Consider the following 7912-nt stretch of genomic DNA (forward strand, 5'->3'; position numbering starts at 1 on the left):
AGGCTATATATACTAGACTTAGTTTTAATATATTTATTTACTTGTAAGCAACAATAACAGTTAACTTGTATTTATGTTATGTTTGTTATATAAAATAAATAAATTTTCGTCTCCTATAAACGCTAAAAGCAAAAAAAAAATCACTAAAAAATTTAAATTATTGTATATACATATTATAATTAAATATTTGGCATAAGTTCTATAACTACTTTATATTTCTTCTGAATTTTCATAAAAATGAACAAATTTTGTCAGTGATTGTCGTACGGAATCACATTTAAAAGAAATACATTGGTATAACAATACTTCTTTGTTACAATGTAAAAAGGTTCAAGTAGTAGAATAATATGATTGACCAGTTGCTACTCTTTAGCTGTATAATCAAGTCGGAAACGAATTTATATTTAGGCACAAAATGCTGTAAACTTGATTTTAGCTTCTCTAGTCTTTTAAGCATAACATAAATTGAGCTTTACTTTTTATTTTGAACATAAAGTAAGCCTTTTTGTTTTGTTAGTGTCTTTTAAGTTAGTAGTTTTTGTAAGTTTTTTTTTTCTTAGAATTTCACACGAGATAGAAGAATTGGCGAGCTTGTTGCTTTTGCTAAAAGCAAATTTATACGATTGTCCAAAAATAATGAATCTCTAATGACTAGCTGAGGCGTATGAATAAAACAGGGTACTGAAACAATGCTATTGCCAGCTAAATATTGCATGCATTGTCTCGAAAAAACGTGAATTCGATTCAAAGTAATCTTCCATTACTAAAGATATCGTTAATACAAGTGTTTTAGCCAGTGTGATAACCTTCTGTTTCCCGGCAATCTATTACCCGGTCTTAACTTGAATTGCTTGTACAAATAGCTTGTCATAAATTCTATGCTGACTAATAAATAGTGAGTTAGTGAGATTTAATTGATAATTTCATGTTGTTTTTAAATCAAAAAAGTTGTAAATTTTAACTATTTATACTGTAGTATATATTTATAAACTTTGTATGAAATTTAAAAGTTCTTAAGCACGATACAGTTATTCATTTAAGAAGTTGTAAAGTGCGCTTTAAACTTATGTTTGCTTTTTTTTTTTTAATATAACTAATACAACAACTCAAAATGCGGACTTTTAATAAATTCATACTTGTTTAATTATTAGTAGGAGTTTACGTGTTAAAGAGCTACCCACCTATAATATTTAAGAAAAAAAGGTTGGAAAAAAATGCGGCAGTTTTAGTATATATCATCTTAATTATTTCTGTTTAGTACATCGAAGTATTACATGTCCTTGGCATTACGTTAAACTGTTTTGGTGTACGACTCGATAACCGAAAGGTTTTTTGTACACCAGATTCTTGACCAAACCTTTTGAGCTTATTTTTTGTCGTTCAATAAACAGCAATATTAACAGTTTAAGTAGTTTGTCCATTTTACTATAACAATAGCTTTTATTAATTTTAGTTTATAATCTTTTAAAAACAATTTATTTGTACTTGGTATTTAACAATCTAATGTTATCTTTATATAATAAGAAAACATCTTTTTATTAGAAGTAGTAATAAAATCTAATATTTCCTAAACGAAAGAAAAAATGTAATAGTTAGACTAATGAGGTAATTTTACATTACTGCCTACCACAGTCCGTTTTTTAAGCATTGCAGTCTAGGCAACAACTTTTGCTAAGAAACTAGGTATGTTATTTATAAAAAACTTCCAGCACTTTCAATATAGCTTAGCTCTAATAATTTATTTTATCATATTTATAACACTTATGTGTAATTATTGAGATATTACATTCTTAATAAACAATTTTTTAATAAAAATAAACAAACGAATAAGTTAAGTTTGTTTAAAAACAAGCAATTCTACATTTGTACATTTGAGGATAAACTAACTTTCTTTGAACATTAGTCTGCTGTTGTACTTGATTAAGAACAAGCATAGTCTTTTATTAAACACAAACAATTTTCAACAAATGTTTATGAGTGTGATACAATTGATAAAAAATAAAAAAAAAGTTCAACTTATTTTAGCCTTATAACTGCCTTAAAAATAGTTAATCAAGAAAACAAGAAATAATATATTTTTGAATTGTTCAAAATTAAAGACACGTACATTCATTTAAATATATAAAAGTTATGTAAACAAAACGTTTTTGATTGTTCATCATCTTTGTTTGATTAATTAGTGCTCTCATGTTATATTTAATTATGTTTGTTTACAATCTTAATTACTTTTCTGTTTTGTTTTTGATTGATTAACTAGTTTCTGATGGAACTATAAGGCTGTATAAGTTTAAAATTTTCTTCATTTTTTTAAAATTTTTATCACACTGATAAAAGTTTTTTGAAATATTTTTTAGTTAGATAAAAAACATTAATTGTTTTCAAACTATTTTTTGTCCTCTACCTACAATAAAAAGTTTTATTCAATATTACAATAAGTGTCACTATTTACTTAAATGTTATCAGTTTAATGTTAATAATTAAATAATATTAGCTATCTTTAAAACAAAGTTTTTAAAACCTCTTTTAAATTATCAATTAATCTACTGTAAGAATTAAAGTTTAAGTAGTTTTTATTTTTATTTCATTTAAATTTTAATTCAAACACTAAAAATTAAACTTTAAAGTTTTATAAATTTTTATGTATTAATTTTGTATGTAAGCTCTATGAATTTTATTAAATTTTACATAACTTTTTTGTAATAAATCTTATCTTAAACTGTACCTTATTGGAACTTTTCAAAAAATTGTTTGTAGAAATGCATAATAGCAGTGGCTTATCTTAGACTAATAAAGGATGTTAAAAGTTTAAGTTGTTTTTTATTAGAGTTAGATTTAATTTAGTTTACTTAAACTGTTTAGAATACCTTTAAAATATGAAGTTAAGATAAACTAATGCAACGCTTTTCCACAGCAAACAAAAAACTCATAATGAATACAGAAAACGGAAGTTTTTTAAGAAACATCAAGGGCTCCAAAAACATCGCATCGTGTCGAATTTGATGATGGATTCCGAAGAACGTACTTCAATTGTTCAGTACTTCAACACGACAAACGTTGCTTCAGAGGAAGATAAGTACGAGATAGAAGACGTCTACAAAATCAGTTATCCACAAGACACCCCGGATGATGAGGATGAAAAGCACTTTTGGGGATTCCATGGCACCCTACCTAGAAACCTAGCTCCCATTATAAATAAAGGTTCAAAAACAGTGGTAGGGGTTGCTGTGGATCCGGCGGAGTTTATATTGCCAGCGCCAGCTCGCTAGCCACCCAGTATGGTAAGTTTACGAGCATGGCTGGCGAAGCGTATTCGTGCATCATGGTGACCGCATTAAGACATGACACATGTAAAAGTAAGCCGCTGGCACGTAAGTCTTGCAAAAAAGATTCCAGAAAAAGAGAGGCGACGATAGAACTATTCCAAGGAGAATTAAGCATGGGCATGATTCCATTCAATAATTTCAACGCTAAAACCTTCCAAAGGCGTCTGAGTAAAAAGAACGTAGACCCAACAGACTGTTGGGCCTTCGATAAGTATTTGGTAGATCCCGATGTAATTAAAGGAAAATATGTGATATTTGCCAAAAATTGCACTTAAATTGATTTCAATAAATTAGATACTCAAAAAAGATTTTTATTTATTTAACATATTTTTATTCAACAAAAAAGTTTAACTTTCAAAAATCTTCGAGTTTAAAATAATAATTTTAAAGCTTAAACTTCCAAACTAAAAGTACCAATTAAGTTAAGTAGTTTTAAAAAGCTATAGATAGCTATTAGTTAAAATATAAATCAAGATTAGGTAATAGTACTTTTAATAGCATTAATAGCTATTATTTTAGTTAAGAATCATATTGTGTTAAAAAAAAACAAGTTTGAAAAAAAATATCTAACTTTAACTTTTTTGAATTTCTTTGAACTGATTTGTTTTATGGCATCAGTAAATAAAATGTATAACTACTATATATTTAGATATAAGGTTAAAAACTATGTTTTAGAAGCTTAATTTGACTGAAATATCTTTTTATACATGAAGTTTTTTCAACAAAAGGTTTGAACTTTTATCAATGAAAATAAGAGTAAACTATAGACAAAATAACCCTAAAAATTATTTAAAAACATTTATGAAGTTTTTTCTTAAAACCATACCTGAGTACCAAATTTTTATTTAACATTTGTTTGTCTAAATACTTAAAGGCATACTAAGAATAAATTAAAAAGACTGTATAATATTTTTTACAGAAATAATTAGAACTTATTATGTCTAAATCTAATTTTCTAAATGCTTAATGTTTTAACATAAAGTTTAATCTAATAATACAGATTTTTTTAAACTCTTTTAGTCATTATTAGTTTGTAATTTTTATCTATAAAATTATGAAAATTCAACTTGATAGTTTTTGAAAAATGGCAAATTAAGTATACCATGTAGCTAAAGCTAAATTCTGTTTTGTTTCTTACTCAGATTTAAGATAAAGACAACAACATTTAAAAACCAACAAACATTGTAATTGTATTGCTTAAATTGTTTTAAATGTGTACCAAACAGTTATGTGGGTCAAACCTCTAGGCAGTCAGTAACAAGAATCAGGTAACATGTTTTAAAATTTAAATATAATGTATTGTAAGCTAAACAATCTTGAACATTCATAAAAATATTTTTGACATACTTAAACTCCTGCTAATCTTGAAAAAAACTAATCAAATTTTCAATAAACTACTTTAAGAAAACTACAAAACAAAATCATGTTACAAAAAGCTACTCATAGTTAGGTGAAGTAATCTTGTGCTTACTCATAAACTTATACTTAAAACTTATACTTTTGTTTGTGATTAATTGACAATTGTTTAACTAATTGTCGTAAAAACATTTACTATATTTTTCTCATATAAGTATGATAAATATATTGAAATGATAAGATATGTAGCTAACAAACTCATGCAAGTTTTAAATGTGTTTCCCTTATCATTAGAATAAATTGTGTAAAAAAATTATCAATAAGCTTAGTACTCATTATAAATAAGTTTGGAATTCACTTGGTCAGTTAAATTTTGTGCAACAAAATTAAATATAAGTAAATATTAAACATGAAATAAAATTTAAAACCGTTTAATAATTAAAGTAATTGGGGGGAGGATGACTTTTTTTAATCAAAATTTACCTTTTCGATAAGGCAAGTCAAAGTAAAAGATTATGATAAGTCTTCCATTGGGTAGAAAAGTAAGGGAAAAAAATCAAACATATTTAAAACCTAATTCTATTTTTATTCTTTATGCTACTAACGTTAAAATTTGAGAAAGCATTTTTAGACCTAATTTTTAAAAATTTGAAATAGTTTAATATATTAAAAATAATTATAGCAAACGTTTTAAAATAAATTTTTTCATCTGAAAATAAATATTCAAAATTAATAATAGCTTACTACAAAATCTTTAAATATTTTTACATTTTGCTGTTTTGTAAATTTATTCTTTAAAATGAAGAAAAAGATAAGAATTAAGCTAACAAGTCTTTTATTGCTAAAAATGTCCCATAAGGACTCTGTTAAACTCTTTAACGTTTACTAAAACAGCTTAAAAATTTCGTTTGAGTTTTAATTGTTAAAGGCAGCTTGTATCGTTGCTAAAACTATTAGAAATTATGTCAAAACTACCCACTTCTTATAGCCTAAATATTGAATCATAATTAAGTATTTAATAAACTATAATTTTTAAAAAGATAAGAAAGTTGAAGTATTTTTCAAAACATAAAATTTATGTATAGTTTCTAATACCATTTATTTACCCCTACTTAAATTTTTCTATATTTTTTAAGCAAAGAACATTTTTTTTTATATTTCTTATTTTAATGTGCTTAAACTAAAGTAGAAAAAAAGTAAACAAATATTAAAACTTATGTATAATTTCTTTTAACTGATGGAAATATTATTATTATTGTGTATTGAACGGTAAAACATACGCTCAAAAGGTTTGATCAAAGGACCTGGTGTACAAAAAACCTTTCGATTATTGAGGCATACACCAGAACAGTTAACGTCATGCCCAGGAAAATACTAAGAAATTAAATTATTAGCTTAACAATAATAAGATATTATTTCAAAAGCTAAGTCTGACTAATCTTTGCTTTTCGGTTTTTTACTAATTTTTAAAATCTTATATGTTTATTTAGAAATGAAATTTCGAAAAAAATACTTTCTATTGGTTACGTTTTTTACTTGTAGATTATTTTAGAACTTTCTGGTAAGTCTGAATAAACTTTACGTTTTATTTGTTATTTTTATAAAGTTTTGGCTGTTTTAGATATATATATATGCATTTTTAGATTTTGATAACTATGATGTTGTTTTGCTTACTTATACTACGTTTTTTTTTTTAAATCATTGTTGATTACTAATTACTAAATGTGTTAATTAAAAGTTTGTAAGTTTTTAAATATATAAACACAGAAACTATAACAAATATTAAATTGTGTAAAAGTAACTATAGTTGTTAAAAAAGTCCATTTACAAAGGTTTTTAATTGATTTTTATACTTATATATATTTATGATGTATTTTAAACTAATACGTTAAAGTTTATTTTGCTTGAAAGTTTGACTAGTTCCCTACATCATTCTTATGATATTTACCTAATTGTTGTAAACTTGACAACTTCAAACTGCAGCATCTCCTTACAAAAAGACCAAGCAACGCTATTACATGTGGTAAAATACTACAAAAGTACGCTTGAATTTTGTAATATGCGCTTGCTTAAGCTCATGCACAATATACTATAATCTTATTTCACTTTAATGTTTTAAGAGGTGCACAAAGACTATGTTAGTTGTCTTAGTTTTTTTTTTTGTACATTACAAAAGTTAAAGTATTTCAGACGCAGACAACATACAAAGCTGAATATTTTGTTAAAAACTTTAGATTTACCAATTTCAAAACTATTATTAATAATATGTTATGAGTTATATTATAAACTAGAGGTGGGCAACGTTCTTGATCTGAGGGCCGGAACCGGGAAATTTCAGTCCTTGGCGGGCCGGAACTTTTAAGCTAAGGGATCTACCGGATAATGCCTTTTTAGATCCAGGTCTTAACTTGAAAATATTATTTGGATCCAAAAGGGTACTAGTTTTTAAAAAGATCCAGTAGGATCTCTAGAAAAAAAAAGTTGGATTCGGCAGAATATTAAATTTATATATCCAGTAGATTGCTATTTCAAATCAATTTTTTAACAGTAATTTTTCAAATATGACATTTTAAATTAATTTTTATTAAGTTTTTAGATCTCTTCTTAGTTATAACCCCTGACCGAATTAATATTAATTTTATAAATACAACAACTCCATTACTAAAAATTACTTGAGTGTAACATTTTGAGCTAAATCAAACAATTTTTTATTACGTTTTCGGAATCATTAATTTTTGCATCCTTGTGCTGTGAAACTAAAGGGTGTTTATGACCCAACATCCAAAAGTTCATTTACCCTAGAACGTTTACGTTTGGGGCTTAATCTGAGTGTAACTTTACTATTAAGATTTGACATAACTATTATTTTACCCTTGACTTAGTATTACTAAATAATAATACTACTAACAATAACCAGGCACTACAATTTAGTGGGTTTCTCGATTAAACGAACTTCAATGAATACTAAACTAATTGTTAAAATTACAAAAACTATTAAATATTTAATTTGTGAACTAAGTACTGTATATTACACACTATAAAAAAACTCAATAATATTTTAAGAAAAGCTAGAAATTTATTGCAAAACCAAGTGTTGAAAACTACAAGAACTAAATAAGTATGTCACTTATTTAAAAATGCTTTATATCAGGGGTCAGCAAACTGCGGCCCGCGAAGGGTAAATCTGCGGCACGCGAGCACGTTTATTTTTTGAATGGAATGCGGCCCGCAAA

This window comes from Thalia democratica, unplaced genomic scaffold, assembly GCF_965202585.1.
Source record: "Thalia democratica unplaced genomic scaffold, ktThaDemo2.hap1.1 HAP1_SCAFFOLD_142, whole genome shotgun sequence".
NCBI classification, from domain to species: domain Eukaryota; kingdom Metazoa; phylum Chordata; class Thaliacea; order Salpida; family Salpidae; genus Thalia; species Thalia democratica.